Raw genomic sequence first — 23,671 nt, 5'->3', positions numbered from 1 at the left:
AGGGAGGTTGTCTCAGCTTGCCCGTTTCTGACATGATTTAAAAGCCAAGGCAAAAAGAAACCCTACAGCCGTGCTGCTTTCTTGGGTTTTGGTTTTGTTCTGGTTGCAAGGTGCCCCAGTTTTTCCACCCCCAATTTGGTTTGCCGCACTGAGGGTGCTTTGCCTGAGGCAAGGAGCTGTGCCTAGTTTGGTCACAGGAAGCTCGGCAGTCCTTGATGCCCAATACCCAGAGAAACTACTGGGTTTTTTCATTTCACATTGCTTGAAACACCGTGACAGGAAAGTTCGTTGTCCAGCGATCCATCGTAAGTGGTCCTTTTAATGGAAGGAAGATCTAGCAGCAGAAGTGATGCTTGCAAAGAGAGAAACTGCAGGAATCACATGATGTCTGGAAAAAAGCACATCCACACCAGTTCATTAAAACTAGAAAGCTGCTTTTATGGGAACATGCATACTAGACATGGAAAAAAATCAATGGGCTAATCTAATCCATTCCAACCAAAAAACAAGGTACATTCCCATAACAGAGCTTTTATCAGCTATTAAACCAACACAATATTTGATCTTGCCACATATTTAACAAGAGGGTTTATCCAGGAAAAATGGCACCGAGCAATTAACAGTGTCCCCAGTGTTTAAACACAGATAGTCCAGTCTCACAGGAGACTGAATACTGACTCACAGGTCATAGAAGGAACAGCTTTGTTAAGGGTGTAGATAAGCATCATACGAGGAGAGATTTCTCAGAGTGAGTATCTGATGAGGAAGGACAGGGTGTACATCTCTGCATAAGCTTTTCCCAGCCACTTCTTTTCTCTTAAATCATGGTCAATATGTTCCAAGTCCCAGCACACCATGTACTTGACTTTTTCTGCCTCAAAAGAAAAGACGCAGGAATGTGTGTCAGAAACATGAGTAGACCTGTTACCTGTCTCTGTCGTGACTCTGGAGTCCTTGGACCTCATGAGGTGTGAGACTGGGAAACGCTGAGGGACTTCAGTGGTCACAGATCTGAAACCAAAGGTCCCCTGAAACCAAGGAGTTACTCTGTCACACTGCTCAAGGGCACCCAAGTTGTGGCCATGTCTCAGGATCTGGGGTGGAGAGGGCATGGTGAAGAGGTGAATATGATTGATAGATGAAGTGTGGTCGAAAGCATCAATGTAAGGAAAGGCTCTTGCTGGTTTCTTGTGTTTCGTAGGGTGTGTTCATTGGTGGAAAGAAACCAAGTTCATGCGGAGCACTATTCATATCCTTTACTGCTCTGGTCTTGACAACTGCATTATTTTATTGTGCCTGCTGCACCTACTGCTAAGATGGTGAGAACTGTAAAAGGTGATGGGACCTTCCATATAAAGTGCTCTTATGAGCCACAGGTTTTTGTCACTGCCACAGTGGCACTGCAAAACACAGAGAATGAGAGACAATCCACCAATACAAGCCCATCTGCTCACTGTGTATGCTAGCAAAGTTCATCCTCAGCACTGGCTAAGAGGAAAAAAGCAAGGAATCCTGAAATCACATGTGTGGTCCCACAGGGAAATTTTCTAGGAGGACTTTTGTAGAGGCAATATTCACCTTTACCAAAAATGCAATCACTCTCACCTGCAGAGTCTGAGTGAAAGGGGAAAAACAGTTGGTGGCTGTTGAAACTCTTTGACTTCACATGTAAAGGACATCTTAAGACAACTTCTTCTCCATCACAACCACAGAAGAAGTTCTCTCAAGGCTGATGCTAGCTGGAAGGAAAATAGCCTTTGAACTTGGAGCAGGCTGATCCCACAGAGGCTCTTCTGGTTGGTGCTGTCCCCTGCCTCTTGCCAGGCCTGCACTGGGAGGCCAGAACTGCAGGGGCCTGGGACCTGTTGGAGCTGCAGGAGTTCAACTGCTCTGGGGTCTTGGAAGCAAGTTCATCAGCTATGACTGAAACAAGACAATAAACCCAGGCTAGAGCAGCTGTAGTAGACAGATTCCCATCTACCTCACATCCCAACAGCAGATATGTGGAGTGGAAACACAGTATTAGTGTACTGAGCTACAGGAATGTTTGGCTGTCCGGGCTAGCAAAGGTAACGCTGTCTTTCCACCAACCCTGACACCCGCCTTCCCTCCTCAGTGTCTGGTATTGCGGTGTAGAATGTGCCAGCAGCAAAGCAACCAAACTTTCTGCCTTTTCCACCAAAACAGGTGGGAAAAGGAGAGTCTCGTACTTGGAGACACGCAAAAGCCATCCGGGCACGGTCCTGGGAAACTGGCCCTAGGTGGCCCTGCTTGAGCGGGGGGGGCCTACCAGGTGACCTCCAGAGGTCCTGCCAACCTCAACACCCACAAAGGATCTTCACACTGTGCAGTTAAGTGAGACCTTCAATGCCATCAGCTTGCTACAAGCGTGAATAAGCCACAGGCTGGTCAGGTAGGACATGCTGCAGTTCCCCCCACAGCAGGACATGCTCTTGATTTAAGTTTGAAACCTGTTGCCTCTGCATCCAAAGAACACTACTGGGGCCCTGCCTGTGAACACTAAGTCGCTGCCAAGGTTTCAGACTCCACGTATGCATTCTTTACATCTCCTTGTCAGGCTGCAACCATGTGCAAATCCAGACTGCAGCAGTTCAAGGTCGTCTTTTTTAATAAACTCCTAGTCTGTTTTTATTGATGACGGCTTTTTGGTTTTTTAAGGTGTGGGGCTGAGGGACTGAATCAAATGAATGTAACGAAACAAAACAAACAAAAAAAGCCTATTCTCAGGGCCAGTGAGTTGCAAATAATTTTTAAAATGCCTGTAATTACATCATCTCAATAAAAAAAATTTAATATAAAAGTGGGAATGCCAAATTTTGTTGGTGCAGTCATTGCTACAAGGTCCCTTCTTTTTAAAAACTGTGGTACCCAAGCATCTACAGCACATAGCAGCATTTTCCTATCAGGAAAAGAAACCTGCAGGCTTCTCATACCCAAACAGGTATGAGCAGTGCCTGGATCTTTCCTGGGATATGTTGTTCAGAGAAGGTAAAGCTGCCTCTTGGAGTATTTATTTTGCTGCCTGCCCTCAGGGATGAGCAGAAAACCCCATATGGCCTAGATGGGTGTACCTGGTTCTCCTTTCTCTTGGAAAGGACACAGAGATAAAAAAGAAACCAAAAATGAGGTGGTGTGATGACTGTTGCATCATTTTTATTCTTCTAAAGAGGCCAGGTCAAGGAGTTTGATGTATTCATAGCAGTAGTCATCTTTGCAAAACAGTGCAGAAAACCTGCCATTAATATTTTGCCTTTCCAGCAAAGGGCTGAGGGGCCTTATTTTCCTGTCTTCACCCCTAACAGGCAAGGCACAGGAACGTGGTGGGTGCCACCAGGTGCTGGATGCTTAGGGGACAGCAAGATGAGGCAGCACAAACTGCTCACTGCTGTCCATCACTCCATACAGCAGCCCTTGTCTGCTGCACCATGGCATTATTAGTGCTTATGGTAGAACGAGGCCACTGGAGGTGCTGCTCCAGAGAGGTGCCACCAAGTGCCATGGCAAACACATCTGGTCAGTGCCACACAGGCCACATCTAATGCTCTCTGATAGGAGCAGTTTGTGGCAGGTTAAATCGTTTGGATCCCAGCTATGGCTCAGGATGACCCCACGATAATCTGGCTGATCTGTGGGTTATCCACTCAGCTGCTCCTTGCTTGGTATTTGTTCTTGGTTTTCTTTCACTGTTGTTTTTAAACCACATGGCGAAGGAGTAAGCACTAAACAAACCCCTCTCTGAACCAAGACATCAAGCAAGAAGGAAACAAAGTTTGTTGCTCCATAATTCAGTCCCTCCAGGCCATTTCCCTCCATTTTAGAAGAGGAAATAGATGCATCCCACACACTCTCCCAGCTTTCTGTGCACTCTGAACAATAGCAAACGCTGAAGGTTGAAGGCATACGGAGGAAGTTCTTGGTGATTTGGCTATTGCTCAGGTGAGGAGTAGTCTCAACTCAAGAATTAATCTTGAGTCCAGAGGCACATTAGAGAACATCCTTCAGAGGCTGCAGGACAGAAGAGGCCTGGCAATGCATGCCCAATACATCTTCTCCTCCCATTTTCAAGTTTAATTCAGCTATAAAGCAAAGCTACCACAGGCCAACATCAGCACGAGGATCATGGATGATGCAAACATTGGCAGACTGCGGCTACCACAGGCATGACGGTGCACGCTCCCCAGTGCTGACCAGGAAAGATTTTGCACTGGTGTCAAAGAGGACCTCAATGCCCATGCACCCGTGGGATGCAGAGAGGCTGCCGGTGAGGTGCTGACAGCAGCGGGTTTTAATTACGTAGAAAAACATTTAAAGTAATACTTAGCAGAAAGGTTTTCACTTCTCCCAGGTGAGACTCCACCTGAGAAGCATGAGCAAACAGGCACGTGCTTTTTTCCCCTCAAAGACTTCCACTGATTCAGGCAATTCCTGACTTCAGTTTGAAACCCAAACAGCTTCCAAGCAATGCAGAAAGAGCCACCAATGAAAGGCATGAGGGCACGAGATGAGAGAGGATGCGCTACCACAGTATGAAACCAAAAAACAAGCCTGCTTCATTAATCACCTGAAAGAAAGGATGGTGTGTCCATGCAAATATTCTAATAGCATAGAATTATGGTGAATCTGCCACATGTCAGCCCTCTCCATACTAGATTCCCATGCACCCAGGATCTGCCAGCTACACTGGATTCATCCTGGGCACCACCTTGCCCAGTTCTGCTGCAGAGAACAGCATCCCTTCTCAGCCCATGCAAAACTGCATATCATGCCAAATTATAGCCAGGCAATGCTGTAGGATGAGCTTCCAGGCACCTACTTCCAAAAGAGGCAAGGACATGAGGTGCCAAGAAATCAATACAAGGGCACCTGCCATTCCAGCACAAAAACTAAGACAGGACTGTGCCCACTGGTGAACAAAATCATATCGATTTCTTCATTTTAGGTGTTCCTACCTGTTTTTCCCAACCAACTCAAAAGTTATATGTCATTTTGCAGCCAAGGCAGAAAAAGAGGGGCAAGAGCCTGTCTTCCCGCCTTCATATTTCCAGTCCACTCTTTCCTCACCTTGCTGCCTTAGGAAAAGGGGAGTGGGATGTGGATGCTCAGCAGCCAGCTGTCCCCTACATGGAGAGATGTTGGTGCGCCATGCACAGCAGTGTGTGGGGACCTGCCTGACACCAGCCCCCTGGCTCAGCTCAAGCTGGGTCCAGTGGTAGCAATATCATCAGTGAATGAAACAGCCTTTTTCCTCTGCCCTTGTGGCAGTAATGTTATATCCCTGCTGTAGCAGCCCTCATTTGCTCAAAAGGACAGCATTAATGGTGCTTAATGACTGTCTTCCATGGTTGACCATCATAAGCCAGGCAACCTGTCTGCTTATTGACCAGCTCTTCTACCCACCATGTGCCCCTGGTTAGATTGCCCAGGAAGAGTAAGGCTTACATTGTGCGTAATGGTTCACTCTACAGGACACCAGTTTCTTCTTGTGATTCTTGTCAGGCTGAGGCCAGCTAAACATACAAATGGGAGGAAAAATAACCTGGCAATTGCTGTAGAGAATTGGAGCAGTGCACACATTTGCTTCAATGCTGCCCATTTGCCAACAAAAGCAAGTGGGTGCCTCTCTGCCAGCCTCAGTAGAGCATCAATATATTCCAGCACAGGAACCTGGCTGAGATACCAACACCAGGTAGACCTTCTTTCTGTTAGTCCCCTGGGATGGCTCCCACAAACTACAACCAACATTTAGAGGGAACAAAGAAAACACAGCGCCCTCCCGTAAGACAATAGCGGTCGTTATGACCGATATGATCAGTTGTAAAACCTGCAGGGACACATCAATCTTTCTGCCTCCTGCGAACACCTGTGCATAAAGTTTCTCAGCATCTTAAGGCACTGGAGAACAGCTGCAACAGGAAGAATGATAACTGTTCAGGAATTAGAATTGATCTCCTGCCGCCTGATAAACACTGTTAGCCTGGGGTTGTTGACTGGAAGCCAAGCTCTGCTAAATGGACAAAGTTTTCAAGTCAACCCTTCCTGGTGTTTGACAAGGTAAAGGAAAGGAACTGGAGTGAAGACAGCTCGAACAAAGCAGGTATTGTTTCCCGTGGGCTCGATAAAGATGTGAGCACATGACCCATCAGAAGAAAGTGAGGAAAAGAAGCAGGGATGGAATAAAAGCTGAGGGAAAGAAACAGTTGGTTCGGATGATCATGGAGATGAAAGCTGGGAGTGTTCACCACATGCCTTCCCAAGGGCAGGGCCACGGTCATTAACTTTCACTTGGCTAATGCATGCTTGCAGGATATGAACCAGCCTCTATTCAAAGACCTGCAGAATGAGGTCTCCACCTTTTCTGTACCAAAGGTCAATCATCCCTTGCATTAAAATGTGTTCCTTCCTTTCCATTTAACTGTATCGTAATTCCACTTCCAGTCACTAGCTCTCCTTATGCTTCTTCTCCCCTGAATTCTGTACAGTGTAGTATTCCCACTCATTCACTGAGATCCTTACTGACTGCAATCAGTACAACTCATACTCCATTTTATTCCAACTAAACAAGCAGGGTGCCAGGGAGGAACTGAAGCTCCATTGTACAACAGCTTCCTGGATGGGCTGCTCCTGGCTCGGGGAGCTGCAGGACGGAGCCACACTTGTTTCTTGGGGTGCTCTCTGGGCTGCTCCTGCAGGAAGGGCTCCAGACAGCAGATCAATCTTTTGGGAGTGGCTGATGTGAAACAGAAAGGGGAAAGGAGAAACTCACATTGAGGTGCCATTTTGGTCCCATGAGAGCCCAGGTAACCCAACAACCATGCTTCTTCCAACACTCCAGCTAGGGTGGGAGGTTTTCTCCCCACCTGAGTATGACCCTGGGGAAATAGCCTGCAAATACAGTAGCAAATACATAAGGAAAAGAGGCTGCCTGTTTCATTTTTTCTTTTCAAAATGTTCCTAGTGTTGGTGAATGCTCTTGGGAACACACTGTCTCACAGATGAAGATTTCTTTCTCTTCACATGCCTCCCTGGCTCACATCCCAGCTGACTCCTAAAAATTCAGTGGAACCAGCAAGCAAGAATAATTAACAGGCTACCAAATTTCACATGGCCCGGACTTCACCCATTCGATTCACATGGTCCAACCCACTGCTGAAATTTCCTCAGTGTTATACAGAACAGAAGGAAAATGGGCCAGACAGGTCTGCTGTTCCACCATCACAATTTCGTGCACAAAGTGACACCTTTGCTCTGCTAAAGCCAATGGAAATCAGGGCTGTATAAAATCTGTGCAACACAGAGATCTGAACAGTGTCCACCAGGAGAAATTGAGGGTTTGCTACAGAAATAAAACTTAATCCCCACAGCAACCTCCTCAACCAAGCCAATTCCCACCCAGGAGTGAAAACTGTAACAATTTGTTTTCATGGCACTTTGCAGAGACCTGGATTCAGTCCTGACATCCATCAGCTCCCAACACTGACAAATTGACAGCACAAAATCAGCTTCAGACCCAGTTATCAAGGACTTAGGTGTCCAGGGTTGCCAAGTCGTGTGTTTTCCAGTAAGAAGAGTTTCATTAGAAATGTTTTCACATCAAAAGATAAGTCTGGTGTACAGAAAGGAAACACTTCATAACATGAAGCCAAGTCCATCTCAAGACATAAGAACATATGGCCCAATTTCCAAAAGGACTGATTAACCCACAGTTTTCACTGGAATCAACAGAAACCACTTGTTTTGCATTTGGAAGTCAGACTGCTCCTTTAGGCTCCTACATCCATTGATTATTTACGCACATTATTAAGGCTACCTTGCATTGCTCTTTCTCAATGGCTCAGATCCAGCCGCATTGCAGAGTTTTCCTTGCCTAATGTCCACATGGCCAGACAGCCTCCTTGCACCCCATCTTTGCAGGAGCCTGGCTTAGGGAGCCGTGCTCAGCAGTGGACAAGGGATTGGGATAATGACACCCCTTGGAAAACTTCAGTGCAAGGGCTGGTCTCCACAGAGTGAGGGCAGGAGCAAAACACAAGTGCCATTTGAGATACCCAAGACATCTGCACAGGCCTGGTGGGACATGGTGGAAACATGCATCTGGTTTTCCAAACGCTTCTGGTTTGGGAAGTGCAGATGTCAAAGACACATTAGCAGGGGAGGATAAAGCCACCCAACAGAGACCTTTTTAGGTGATGTTTGAGAGAAGAAATGGTGAACTGCCTTGGAACAAACTCAGCTCTCATGGTTCCAGACCATCAGCAAAAGGTTTGGGGATATCTATGTGCAGTATATATGGCTGAAGCAGACATACACTGTATGGGAAGGGATGGAGGGAGAGATGCCTGGTCCCTGCTGAAAAGCAAACAAGAGAGAGCGGCTACGGGTGTGAGAGGCCGGTTGCAAAAGGGTAAATATTTATCTGAGAGAATTTTAGAAAGAAGGAAACATTTTTCATTTGGTTGTTAAGTCCTTCAGGAAATTATTCATTTTTCCAATGAAAACATTTTCTTTAAATTCAAAACAACTGTTTTTCCCCCAGCTTTTGTTTACAAAAGAAGGGAGAATTTCAGCTCTGCCCTCTTTCATCCGTGCTCCACAAAATGCCAACCACGGCTCACGCCTGGGGTTGGGAAGTCATTTTTTGGAAGGAAAACAAAGGAAACATGGTGTTGTGAGGCTTTGCTGAGCAGCCGTGCCTGCTGCTGGGGAGAGGTGGGCAGAGCGGCCTTGTCTGCTCCTCCTCACCTATTGGAGATGGGCTGTTTGCAATGAGCTCATTAGAGCCAAAGGCTGACTGCCAGAAAAGCAAAGGGGAAAACCAATCGATGTACCTCTTCAAGAGCCAGCTCAGCAGTCCTAGGCAGAAAATGAGCATCTTCTGTCTTCAGTTCACTCCTACTTTTTCCACCTTGATACTTTTTATGTATGACAGATGCCTCTTGTGGGTTTCCAGTCCACAGAATAATTGTCCTGTCAAATTCTGCTCTTTTCTCTCCCATTTCATAGCAGTGTTGCCAGCATCCATAGGAAGCCACAAAAAAACCTCACAGGCCTTATGCTATGACTGCGGGCTGGTAACTTGGTCTATCGCTAACTATTTTCCAAGGATTTTTTTCCTGCCCCTGCAGTGAAGGTGGTGAGACACTGGCAGAGGTTGCCCAGAGAGGTGGTGGCTGCGCCATCCCTGGCAACATCCAAGGCCAGGCTGGATGTGGTTCTGGGCAGCCTGATCGAGTTGCAGGGGGGGTTGGACTAGATGACCTTTGAAGGTCCCTTCCAACCCAAACTATTCTATGATTCTATGATTCTATGATCCTATGGTCCTATCCTCCACTGGCACTGAAAGCAAGAGGTGTTACCTCCAGCTTCACAGATTATCTCGGCTGCTGTTGTAATAACATGACCAATCAGGCAAACTATTTGGTTGTAATTTAAATCTTATGAATGCTGAAACAAAACAAAACTGAATACAAATCACAGGCCATGGACACAGGAACCGTCCCTGAGCATGTAGGCCACCTTTAGCATCTGTGAAAATTAACAGTGTCTTAACGTGTAACCATATTGAAAACATACCACATTAAATCCATCCGAATATAGGAATGGATGTGCCTATGTGGGAAAAAGAAGAGGTGTCAGCCCACCAGCAATCATGAGTTGTTACAAAGCAGCAGGAGACAACAAGCTGCTTCCAGGAGCAGCTGCAGAAACAAGCAGCACACACAGCTGCAACTGACGCTAACAACAGTAAAAAGGACAACAATATGACAGAGAACCAGCTTCCCAGCTCTAACCCATCCTCTAGAGCAGCCAGCACAACCTGGCTTACCCTAATTGACAGCAAGGAGCCTCTCTCCCACATCTTCAGCCACAAATGCTAGTCTGGTAAACCCAGGTCTTCCCACGTGTTCACCACTCTCCCAGTGCCAGCACCAGCCACCATGCACACTGACCTGGGCAAAACAACCTGCTCAGAAAGGAGAGGCTGGTTTTCAACTGCTTCAGCTCCATGATCTGCTCACCACCCAACTGCGCAAGCAGGAATGCTGCTGCAAGGTGGACAGTGGGAACATGCATCCCAAAAAGGGGAGAGAAGACTTCAGTCTGCTTTAAAGCAATTGGAAAACCACAGCTCAGCTAGATCCCCACTTGGGCCAGCTCTCTGTAGCCATATGCTTCCCATGGAACTCCATGCTGCCATTTTCTTTCTAGTTTCTGACATCTAACCACCCATCCGTCCCCACCCCAACACAGCTCCACAGCAATTCACTTCTGAGCAAACAAGGCTGGAAAACTGAATTCCTGGGGCATGGCACCACCTTTGCACACTCTAGAACAGCAAAGCTAGTGGCTGTCCTGCTATCTGGGCAGGTGCAGGCAGGTGGCTGATGTACTTCAGAAGAGCCTGTGTGTGCACTGCCCTCTGAGGCTTTCAGCTGCAGCCCTCACCATTTATTTTCTCCTTTTAAGTTACATCCCCCCACAGTTGTTCTTTGCGGTCATGTGACAGCAGCCAACAAACCCAATGGGTCTGCTTCAAAAGAGCCTATAGCTCCTCTGTCTGGAGACTAATGCCTTTCATGGCAGGGCAGAGGAATGAGCATGAGACAAAGAAACACCAAAGACACAAGCAGCAGCACAGGGCATTCCCATGGTTCTTGCGGGAAGCCCCATCTCCCACGGCAGGACCCTGCCATCTTTCACAGGTGGAGCTGCCCATTTACTCATGAGGGAGCACCCCATCTCCCCAAGAAATTTTGTTGCCCTTCACTGGTGGTCTCCTGTGGCAAGACCACCCTACGTGTAGGCTTTAGAAAGAAGCCTCATCCTTTTCAAGATAACAATCCGCCAGAAAGAGAGTTCACTTCAGTACAAGTTACATCTGATTATCCAAAACACATCACAGTCTCCCAGCTGCTTCCTTGGCACTGCGACACGCACTTCCAGCACCCTCCAAAAACCAGCCCTTTCGTCTTGGATAAGGAGTTGGCCACAGAAGTAACCACCTCCACACAAGATTGCTGCAATTCCCAGGCTCTGAAATCCCCAGGATATTCACTTGCCAGCTCCTACCACTATTTTGATCTTCACAGCGTCAGTGAAGATGAGCTGGGGAAGATGATGGGTGTTGCTCTGCTCACAGAGGCAGCGGGTACTTTCCTAATGTCCCCAGTTGCCCCTGAGCAATTCTGCCTCCTCTTGAACAGTTCTGGTCCCTTGCTGCATGGTGAAGTCCAACAAAAACACTGAGGGAATTTTGAGGGGGTTCAATTTTGCCGTTTATCATCATGTGAGGAGCTCCCATTGCCACAGCCTCATCCCTCTGCCTCCAGAAATCCCCTAAGTGTGACCAACAAAATAGTCCTGGCTCCTGCTTCCTCCACTCTGTTTCTTCCCCTAAATGTATCATGTTCATTAATTTAATCTAACCCTGCAGGCTTTATAGTGGTTTTTTTTTTCACCTTTGCAGAGATATTACACAAGGTGTGCAGACCTTTGCCTGCATTTATAGTCGACAACTTCAGCCTCCTCTTCTGAGCCCTACAGAAAAGCACAAGCGATTGCCAAAGACAAATTGTTTTCACTCTCTTCCATCCCCCTGCGAGGAGGTGAGAAGGATATTGCAGTAGGTGCTGTACTCCCCACCCACATTTTTTTCTCACTGCCAAACACCAAACGCATCAGGAACCATTAGAAGTTTTTTCTTTGTGTGGGCCCTTTAGTCTATATATAAAATGCAGAAATGTTTTTCTTCTTAAAAACCAAACAAACCAAAAACCACCTACTGCGTGATCTTTGGACTAACACTCAGGGAACCAGTTCAGCTGATAAGGTGAGGAGCTAGTGGGATAGCTACAGCCACAGATGCAAAGCTGATCTCCCAGCCTTAGGAAGGGAGAAAAAGATGCTCGGGGACTGCTTATTCCGTCAAGGAGACAAAAAATACAAGGAGAAAGAGGGTTTTGAAAATTAGAGCTGCACACACTCACTGCAGAAGGGGATTGCAGAAAACACAGCCTAGGTCTGCAACTTCTGTTTCTGCCAGTGCTGGCGTGTTGTTCCCCAAAGCACCTTCCCAGGAAGCAGCACCCTATAACTCAGTGTGATAAACTGTCACAGCAAGAATGGAACCAGATTGACATTAATCAAACACCTGACCCAAGAGGGAACCGCAACATCCATTACCACCATTGCATGCAGAAGCACAAACTCAGCAGACAGCAGCAGGAGAGGCCAGCTAAGATCAGTGCGTGGCACTTATCAGTCAGGCCGAAAGCAGTAAGTGACAGTTCACATCCAGACATTCAGGCAGGTGCACGCAGTGCAATTCCAAAGCAACATCCTCAACTAGACGAGGTGCTTCATCTGCAGTCTGAGCTGTGCCTTGGAATGTATGGTCCAGACAAAGAAGAGAGCATGCATAATCCTCCGTAAGCAGTTGCAGCAAGTATTTCAAAGGGTAGCTTAATTTTGTTGCATGCAGTCACTATTTAATGCTGGTTAGTACTCAGGCCTGTCCTGCACACGTATACAGAGCATATGCTAGCTCCCACTGCCACCCTGTCCACACACAGCAGGGCTTCAATGGAAGTTTCAGCTACTAGTAGCTGAAATGCAGAGCTGGATGTTTATTCTGCTGGGGTCTGACTGGAGTCAGTAACTTCAGTGGCACAGGGCCATGGGCTGGTTGTGGACTGCCAGGGACTGCGTGGGCAGTGGGATGCATTGGCTAGGTCCAGCTGGATGTGAGGCCAGAGAGGCAGCGTTTAGCTCCAGCTCTGCATCCAGGACCCTCCAGGAGATTTGCATCTGGTACCCTGACCAAAGCCAGGTTTTGTTCAGGATTAAATATGTGTGAGATATTTGTTCCAGAAATACTGCTGTGATGAGGTGGAGCTGAGCAGGGCAGAAGCCCTCATGGGCTGCTCCTGCACCTCTAGCTCCAGCTCCCAGCCAAGGGCTGAGCCCAGCAGCCTTCACCCCTGAGCAGCTGTGCCTGTGCCAGACCATCCCCACCTTGCCAAAGGGCCTCCAGGGTCCCGCGCTTCTCCATCTCCAGTGCGCACCCACCCAGCAGTGGTCGTGGCTCCAGCAAGCAGCAGACACCCATCTATCACAGTGGGTTATCACTTTCTTTCCTCTGACACAATATAAAATGCTCTCCACCTTGCTGCCAGCAACCCTTACCACATCACAAAGGAGGAGGAATCTACAGAAGTATTCAAAACATCTGGATGTTGTGCCACAGCGGCAATTAAATCCATGCTCACTTTCTCACACACCGCCTGGAGGGAAACCGACTGCACGGCGGGGCAGAGGAGGACATGCCATGGTAATCTTGGCTTCCTTATAGCTCAGCTCCATGTTGCAACCTCTGAAACCACCCTTAGTGCCAAGCCTTGCCCTGGGAGCCATCCTCTCTGGGATGGGCTCCCTCTTTGAATGACAAGCCATTCCAGAAATGGTGCTGTGCCCATGGGAGACTGCAACGCCAGGGCTGTGTCTCCTCACCCGCCTTTAGCTGCTCTTTTTGGAGCCGAGGTGGACCAGCAGCTGAGCAGGGCTGGGGAAAGGCGCCATCTTCCTCGACATGGTCAGCAGGTTTGTGCTTTAAGAGAGGGCTGTGCCATGTCAGGCTCCTCTGCACTGCCTGGCTGAGCCCCCTGCTCCAGCGCTGTGGCTGCTGTCTCAAGTTGGCACAGGCGGGCATCCCACCCTGGGCGAGCAAGGACAGCAGAGCAGCTGAAGTGCTTCAAGCATCCTGCCAGAACAGGTCTGTCAGCTCCTTCCTTCCTTGTGCGCACAGCAGAGCAGGGCTCTCCCAGCCATCCTGCCTGGGGCCAGGGGGTACCTGTGTGCCAATAGCACCCCTCATGGAAGGTTTCCCATGGGTCTGCTTTCCATCAGAAAAAAGGGAGTTGGCCACAGCATGACCACGCTGCAGCAGCTTTGGGGGCATCTTCAAGGATGTGAGGCGGGCTCCCACCAGCCCTCTGGGCAGCCCAGGTGTGCTGCCTGGGTCCCTGCTGCTTGCACTGGCCCAGGGGAGCAGCTGGGCTGTCCAATGTCCAGACTTTGCAACCTGCGTGCTGCAGGCTCCTGCCTTGAACTGGCCAAAAACATCCACTTGGAAATTCCCCATCACCACCACCAATACCCACTTGTATTGTCTGCTTCAGAAACAACAGGAAAGAAACTGTAAATGGGGCATTTCATTAATCACATTTCAATGTCCAATCTTTTCTATCACCGACACCAAATTTCCAATGAGGGAATCAGGGAGAATAACAATGCTGCTTTGAAGCCAGAGAAGATATTCCTCTTGGAGGGCTACACAGGAGCTCCTCAGCACTCTTGCTGCTTGTTATCTGTGAACAAAATGCCAAGCCAGCATCTGAACATAGCTCGCGTTACCTCCCAGTCTCTCACCCTTAGGCTCCTGTTGCTTTCAATGCCTTTGGACAAGGCACATAGCTCTCTCAATCATCTTTTCAGCAAAAGCTTCTAGTTTATTCACAGCCCACCTTTTTGTTCCAGCTGATTTCAGTACTTGGTAGAAATACTCTCTTTGCAGCACGGGTAAGTTTGGCTTTACGTGGATGTGTGGTGCCTAATAAAACAGGGCCCTGCTTACTCACTGGAGTTCCTAGAAGTTCATTCAATAGAAATAAAGAACAATTTGGCAACTTGGCTACCAGGCTACAGGCTGCCAGCCAGTTTACGAATCAGTAACCAACTAGATGAGACTGAAATCTTCTGCTTGCGTTCAGCTGGATGAGCTTTTTTTGCGACTGCTGTATTTTCTGGGAAAATGGCATTTCAGATGCACTGACAAGAACTGCAAGTTCAGGCCGAGTGAAGCAAACAGTTCCAGCTGAAAAAAAAAAAAAGCAGGAAAAGGAATTACAGCATTGAAAAAGTTGAGTCTGGCATACTCCAAAATTGTTTCTTCCAGAAATGTCAAATGGAAACTTTTTGACTTTTTCACTTCAGGATGGAAATTTTCTTGTAAAGGTTGACCTAAATTTCTGAAAGGAGGATATTAAGTAGCAGGAGTAAGAAGGAGACTGTGCCACTCTGCATCATGTGTAGAGTTTCAAGATAATAAGAAATATTTGGGTTACTTTTTTCATTTTTCTAAGAGGGAAAACAATCTTGTTCTTCTTTGCCTTGAACCAGCACTTCTCCCAAACGCATTCACCTCTGCCACTGAGCAAAACCACAATCACCTCTCCACTGGGTTTTGCAAACACCAAGAACATCTTCAGGATAAATACTTTTGGTGTGGACAGCCAGGACCCCAGAGAATTAACTCGATATGTTCCGGGACATAGGATGGGCAAGGAGTCAGAAGTAAACTCTAGGTCTTTTGATCCACATTTTCCTGTCAATAATACATAAGCGAGGTATCACTGACCAGGATGCTCTTTTCTCCTGCTAAATGATCGCTTAACAGGGTCCATTTGTGGAATGTTGTAGGGTCGCAGCATTATCAACATGGGAAAACTAAATGCAGTGAGATTTTTGAGCTGTGTTTACATAATAAGCTGCCTGCAAATTTGGGGCGCCTGTGTTTTTGGCTGCCTGACTTCAGATACCCGCAGCCTGATTTGCATGAGTATTATGCACCCAGAACTCCTACTGAGATCAAAAACCCAACTCAGTGCCTCTGCACAAACAGGTTGCTGGGATCCAAAAACAGAGGCACGCAAACTCAGCGCATTTTTCCTAAATCTGGGTCCGCACCCTTCACCAAGACAGCCACTGAGTCAAATGCAGAGCTCAGCCTCAGCAGTTCCTGGGAGAATCCAACCCAACTTCTCCATCTACAAGAATCCAGCAAAACTCCTCTTACACTTTTGGAGGCTCTCTACTGTCCAATGATGTCTGCTTGGTTTTAATCACCCTGATTGAAGGTGTTTCTTCTGGAGCCTAGAAGTACTAAAATTGCTCCACACTCACTATGGGCCACCTATACGTACACACACATACAGAAGCTCAAAAGCAGCTGGTTTAGAGGAGTCACCATGAGGTTCTGCTGAAGAGCAGATATACCCTGAAGTTGAACAAGGAGCCCATTTGTTCATGGGCTTTCGCTGTGCTGCAAGGTGGGTACTGACCATGCTTAGAAGCCCTGGGGTTGTCTGTGTGCTCACCACCCCTCTGTCAGAAAGCCACAGCAAATGGAGGTAAATGTAGACAATGTGCCATCAGTGTGTGGCCAAAAGAATAAAGGAAAAAGATTTAGCAACACTTCCTGCTTTTCTGGGAACAAGGTGGACTCCAGAACATTCTGCATTAACTGCAATAGCTACCTGTGGGGTTTGCTTGTTGGGTGTTTTAACTCAAGTGCATGGAGGTGTCTGTATTTGGCTTGGAGATGCAGAGTTTGGAAAGGGCCATGTCATGCCCAGGTAGTTAGCCTAACAACGACTGGGCTCCATCCAGCTGTGGCAGGACTGCTGGGTGGTTGCTTTCATGTGATTTTCATTTCATGTTCATCACCTTGGCATCTGAGCGGTTTGCATCTTGGTTTAGCAAAGGTTTAACCACAAGAGCTCTGTCTTCGTGAGGAGGGGAAAGGGCAAGAGGCTGAGTGCTTTACAGAGGGTGGGGTACAGAAAGGAGACAAGCAGATTTCATCTAGCCTTCTTTTTGACTCTGATCTTCATCAAACGCTGCTTGATAGGCAGCAAATGTGCAGCAGCCCGTGGAAAGGCAGTAGTGGGGTCACCGCACCAGGATGGGGGTGCCTGGTGGAGATACTCCAGGCTGGGCTCCAGCCCCAGGCGCTGACAATGCTATACAGAGACCATTTCTGACAACACTCATCAGCTCTTCACCCTTTGCCTTTGTCGCAGTCAGTGTTGAAAGCCACGCTTCCCTGTGGAAGAGGTATGACAGAGAGCCAAGAGACAGCGCTGAGAAAAGAATCTAATCCTTTATAAAAAGCAGCTTAACCCAGGTGGCCAAAGGTACTCTGACAATCTGTTCTGAGCAAGAATTGTATTTCCTGCGAGTTCTTTCACTTGTGTCAGTCTGTGTTTCAAATCAGCTTTGACACAACCACGGTGACAAAGGCTTTGAAGTCTGAACTAAATGTGCTACAGAGATCATTATTCATAACCACTCAGACGGAGAGGGAATATTTTCCTTTTGAAAGGTCCTGCCAAACCTGTCCTGTGCTTTGTTTGCTTTCAGAGGCACCATGGTCATTCTTTGGGAGGAAAGACGACGGAGGAAAGAAAGGGCGATAACAGTCTGGCAGGGAACAACCTTCAAAAATCACTGATCAAAAATTCCCTAATTAAGAAAGCACAGGGACCATCCCAGCTGGAAATGCTGCTTCACATGGACTCCATTTAAAGGACTTTTGAGAAGTGCCTTCCCCAGGGATTAGTCTCAGGTCTAACTCTGTGACACCTTCATCTGCATCTATTTTACTGAGAGTTAAGGTGTTGTACTCTGTAGGTCAGTGGTTTGCTTTGCAGTGACCGGGTGTAACCCAAACAGCGAGTGTATACATACTTGGAGAGCACAAATCCAAGTCAGTTTCCAGGGAGAGCAGTAATGATCTAGGGTTCTACAGTACAGGGATTGGCAGGGTTGGGGCTGCATACATACATCTCCAGAACGGCTTTGAAGATATACAGTTTTTACATAGGAGTTATGCGAATGAGTTTTGGCTAAAGTTCTGTGTAACAGTCCTTTCAAATGCCCCCGAGGCCCAACCTGCTCCCGCTGAAGTCCCTGGAAAGACTCCAAGGCAGCAAGCTGAGACCCTTGCTCTTTGTGCCGCCTTCTCTTTTTCTAGTGCCTTTCCTCTGTTCATTTGTCTTCCACTTATTGGTGAGTTGTTTTGATTTGTTGGGGGTTTTTTCCCCTTTCTGAACATTTCTGCTGCTGGGTGCAACTAAGCCTTCCCCTGGCACAGTGTCATTCCCTAAAATGTTGTCAGCATTTGCATCCTGGACATATCCTCTTCTCTTCTCTGGATTTGTCTCTCTTTACAGTCTTCTCCTCAAGTTTTTTAGTATCACTGCTGGCCCTTCACTCCTAAACTCCCATTTGGTATCACTTCAAATGCATCTTTCCTTCATGGTGGCTCCTACTCGCCTGCCCACTTACAAACACTTCTCTGATAAACATCATATTGCCTCCTGCTGTTCTCCTCTTTTCCTTGAGTGTCTCTTCTGTATTTATCTTTCCTCCACTTGCAACTCTTAAGTTCATTTCTTAAAAGAAATGCACCCTTCCCACTACCTCATCTCATCTTCTGTTTTTCTTTTCCTATTCAGATCACCTCAATCTGCTCATCTCCCATCAGTTTCTCTCCTTGCTCCCTTCATAGCAGCGCCTGCCTTTCTTTCTCTGCTACACGCATAATTCCCCAACACTTCCTCTCTCAGAGAGGGAGCCTGGACATAGAGAAGAAGGGGAAGGAGCCTCAGGGGGATATTTTTATTACCTAAGTTGTATGAATAAGCTCCCTATGCAGTCAGTGGAGAAGTGGAGGACAACTATAGGAAGTTTATTAGATGTTGTCTTCCTTTATTGTCTCTGTAGGGAGCCTAACTAGCTTCCCCTAATTTAGTAGCCTGAAATTAATGAAGCCGCGTAAATATCCTCTGCACAGTCTCTCTTTTATTTAGGCCCATGTGAAGGAGAGAGGGAAGGACAAGGTACCAGTAACACAAGGAATCTATCTGCCCATGACCAGGCAGCCTCAGCTCCTGGTGTACCTGGTAGGCACTGGTGGGGTGCAGGGAATGGAGGCTTTTCAGAGAGCCAAAGGGAAGGAAAATGGTTTTTCAGATGTCTGGGGGAAATTTCTCCCAGCGAGAATGGGGCTTTGGGCTGTGAGAGCCACGTCACCTTTGAGAAAGGTCCAGAGGGGATAGATCTATTAGACAAGAAGGGCAGGGTCAGCTGATTCTGGAGGAACCTGAAAAGCAGAAGTGGGAGGAGTCGTCCAGCAGAAGGAAGCAAAGCAATGAGCAATGTGGTGGTCAAAGCCATGCGTGAAAGAAGAAGGTTTTAGCACCATGTTGTTCAAGAGTCTTGAGAGGATCAGTGTCGCAGGCACTCAGGCTACTGCAATAGCAGAGAAGGAAGGGTGGTGGTACCAAGGGCCCATGTCTAGGTTTTCATTGTATTGGCTGACAGACAAGGAGATGCTGGATTTGAGAGATGATGCAGGCAGAAGCCCAGGAATGGAAAACAGCCTGGATGCTGGAGTCCAGTGAGACAGCTGAATCAAAGATGAACAGCTTGCTACTTCAATTCCCCACTCTGGGGACCTCCCCAGACCATCTGTGCACCTTGGTATACCCCTAATATTTCCTCTGCTTTATTTCCTATGTCCCCACCAGGTCCTGGGCTACAGCTGCTCTTGTAACACTTGCTTACTATGTGTTCACTGAGGACAGAGCTGAATGGGGTAAGAGGCTGCATCTGCTTCAGGGTCATAAGATATTGCTCCAAACAGGATACTGGTTGGGAACCTATTCTCTAGCTTCCCATATTTTTCACATTGCTTGCCTTGACAAGCTCACTGAAAACTCCCAAGCATTTGAGTGAGTGAAAAGGAGAATTAATCTGGGACAACACAGGCTGGAGGACAGAGGGGTAGGAAGCTCAAAGGCTGTGCACCCTTTCACAGCTGATGTCTTTATTCTTACCTCAATTCCTTTAGATGACTTCCAAGGCTATTAGATAATATTCTCTTGCTAAACCCAAATAATCTGGTTTGATCTGACTAAACCCACCCCTATCCTTTACTGAGAACCACTTGCAGCTCTTTTCATTTCACCCATGTAGAAGTGTAAGCATTAGATTTTCCTTCTTCTTTTAAAAAAGGAGAACCCCCCAAGTCCAGCTTTTCCCCAAGGTCTGGCAATACACACAGCAAGAAGGGTGGTAGGAGGGCTCTCAATACTCCACTAGTGAATAAACATGGGAATTTTCCAAACCAATTGAGAGCCAAGAGGTGCAAGAAGACAAATACCATGGAAACTATGGGCATTTTAAAAGATGATCAGTCTTTGCTCTGAGGGGAAAAAAAAACCAAACCACAAAACCCAAAAAACACAAACCAAGATTCTGTAAGGTTTCCCAGGGTAAGTGTTTTTCCTCTTGCCCTGCTATTTTCCCTCCTCCTCAGCAATGGCATACAAGCACCTTGCTTTATCAAAAGTACTAAGGTTTGGGAGAGGACAATGCATCCAAAGTGACTCTGGAATAAAACAAAAAAAAACCCTTTCAGCACAAGGACTTGTGGAGGTGGGGGCAGAACAAAAAGCACAAACACCGTGTGAGACACTGGAGGAGAAGCTGCTTTGAATGTGCCGAGAGAAGGAGCCCTCACCCTTTCTGAGGCTTTCTCGATGTGGCCGCAAAGCTGCTCTCTGACTTCCAGCCCTGTGAATTTCCACTCCAGCCTTGCTGTTTATAACCAGTACACACAGCCCTTATCTTCCAAGCACAGCTTTAGATTATAGAGAGGGCATGCTGTCAAGAGAGACTGTCAAGGCTAATGAGCACAGGGTTAAACCAGTGCTGCAGCAATGGGACACCGCCCGAGGCTGGGTTTTTAGCATATCTAGACGCATATTTATATATATCTGGTTTTCTCCTTTCCCTGCTTAGCTCCTGTTGCTCTGAAGCTACAGCTTGACCACCTGATCTCTGAATGTCTAGGCAACAATAAAAGTCTTTGGGGCCCACAGAAATGCAGTGTTTGTTCTACCCCCACAGCCATGAGCGCCCGGCGGGACGGGAAAGCACTTGCACTGTTTTTTGGTGTGTGTTTATCTTTGTGTTTGCGTTTTTGTATGGATACCAGGACTTTTAAGCATTCCAGTTAAACAACCAGGGCAATTCACACTCTGGCAGCCAATTCTGATGGCAAATGTAAGCGGCTCACGTAACCCATGTGGGAATTTATAAAAGACTTGTGCCTCCACGAAGGACACCGAGCTTCTTCTCAATGCAGTAAAGAAGGAGCACCCCACTGAGATGACACCCACAAATCTAGTATGACAACCTTCTGCCCTATGTTTTGGCATTAACCCAGTCGGAAAGTGAGAATTCCCATCAAAACTATTGTTTATTCTGTGAAAAAGCTTCCCATTCCTCTGTGCTCTAAGGTTACTGCTTCACAGCACAAATTAGGAAAGGTAAAGTTGGTAGAGTGGAAAAAAGAGCAACCTGGGAATAAATTATCTATCATAACTATAAATGGAAGGCAGCTTAAGACTGTTGAATGTGGAAATCACAAACGTCCTGGTACATATTTTTCTGTTCGTATCACACATTCAGATAAATTGAAAGTGATCTTTTGTGTTGTACTTCCCCCGCCTATCCAATGCAGTCATTTCCTCTAATAAACTTCCTAGTGCTTTGTGTGGTCAAGCGTTACATGTCCCCAAGGGGTGAAGTTTCCACTACTTCCTTGCAAGGCATTGCACATCTCTCCATAGAGGAGATTCTTGATATTCAGTTAAATGTTCCTTTTCTCGGAGCACTCTCATTACTCCTGATTACCGCCCTGCATGCAGCCTTAAGTAAACCTGTTTAGCATTTACTGTTTTCTAACGCTGGCAACAGTTACGGCATTCCCTCCTTCTCATCTTTTGACTCTTTATGGAGAAAAATTATGGCATAGCATATTCATAGTCAACTTCTCCCCTCTTTTTTTATTGGTTGCTCTTCTTGAATCCCCTCCAGCATGCCTCTGTCTGCCTAGAAGCACAGTACACAGGACTCAGGGCAATATTCCACATGCTCTGCCTTCCCACATGTAAGAGGGTGCCTTCCCACACATTGCCCACTTCTGCAGCTTGAGAAATATCACTTTCAATCAGCTATCCGCTATCATTCCTAGATCTCCTCAACGCGATTTATTCCTGCTGCATATTTGAGTTTCAAGTTGTTTTTCTCCAGTTTGCATTTTTCCAAGTTGGAACTTGTGTTGTTGTTTTCCAACCGTTCTTTAATCTCTCTTGAATTGCTTCGTATCACTTGCTTGTCTACAAGGGTGTTCACAGCCTTTCCCAGTGCAGCACTGACATCATTCACTTCTTGTAAAAAAAAAAAAAATCAAAATATATATATACACAAACCATCAGAACACCTAGATACCCGCAATGAAAGAGCACATTTGCGCAACACAAAATGTCTAGCTCTATTCCTTGTCTACTACCATGTTTGTTTTCTAAAACTCAAACCACCACTAAAGGGCTCACAAACTAACCAAGAGAATGCATCCCAACTGCAGGTCACAGCAGTCATCCCCCATGGATTTCACTGAAGTGCTGCTTACTCTGTTTCGCACAAGGAAACCACCACCATCCCCACCAAAGTGGCTGTTATAACAGCATAAGGACACTTACATTGCTAGAGCTCATTTCCATAAATTTACAATACAAAGTTCAGGAATAAAACTTGGGTGTTCCCCACAGAACATGTCATGTCAGCCTGAACTTATCACTGAACCCTGTGATATGTGATTACGCACCCGCTCCACACCAGTCTGCTGCCAGACCACCACGGCACCCCAGTCCCGTCCTGGTGCTGCAGGCTGGCCTTGTCCTCACAGCCAAGATGACCATCTGGGGGTAATTTCAAGGCGAGTGGTGTGAATTTCACCCCTGATGACAGGAGCTCAGACTCCCTAAAGGAGAGGTGACCCATGTGGCTGCACAGAGCCTGCACACGAGCTTCAAAAATTTCTCTGTGTGTGTATAGGGCTTGCTGCAGGGCCAGTCATGCAGAGGACTCAAGGTGAAATTAGAGCAGCTTACCTTCCACCACCCTCCTAAAAAAGTTTTCATCTCTTAAAATATATAAGCAATTTGGTGATGTTACATTCCTTTTGGGATTAGTATTTTGAGGTCTTCTGAGTACCTTAGCCAACAAATGACAACAATTTTTAAACCATTCAGTGAAGCAGATTGCATATCTGATTCTGCCTTTCTAGAACACCAGCTTACCAATAAAAGGACTTTTTGTCATGTGTAAGCAGAGGACCTGGCCAGGTTGGCATGAGTTTGTGCTCAGCGCCTTAACTGTAGAGACCATGCCCTGAATAATTACAATGCTACGTCTCTGGCTTGAAAACCATTTGTGTATTACTTCACGCAAGCAAGTGGTACCTTTAAGGTGAGTTTATGCACAGGCACAGAGCAAAGCACGTGCTTAGTAAGACTATGGTGCAGTTTCTCAGCTGTACGCATACTCAAACTAGGTTTGCATTTGGTTCCTGCTAGCAGTGTTGAAGTGGCAATGCAGTGCTGAGGTGCTAATGAAATACCTGGGTGGCAGGGAGATCCACATGGCCACACGCCAGCAGATTTGCAGCACCGTCTCTTCAGAGCCACCCCCAAAATTGCTCCAACCTGCAGCCCCAGCAGTGCAGACATACCCTACCTTGGTGGCTACCCTCCAGCTAAGGCTGGGGAAGATCCATGGGCAGCTTCAGAGTACTCCAGGAGTAGCAGCTCAATTTTAGTGTTCCCAGCAATACACTTCCAGAGGAAAATATCTGGATACTCATTCATTTAAGTTGAAACCAATGCCTGAAATAGAGCTGTACTTGTGTCATAGATTACACAGAAACCCTGGGTAGAAGAACAAAGTAAGTTTTCTGAGTACA

The sequence above is a fragment of the Strigops habroptila genome, chromosome 3 (assembly GCF_004027225.2).
Source record: "Strigops habroptila isolate Jane chromosome 3, bStrHab1.2.pri, whole genome shotgun sequence".
NCBI lineage: Eukaryota > Metazoa > Chordata > Aves > Psittaciformes > Psittacidae > Strigops > Strigops habroptila.
Note: the sequence above shows the minus strand (reverse complement) of the source record.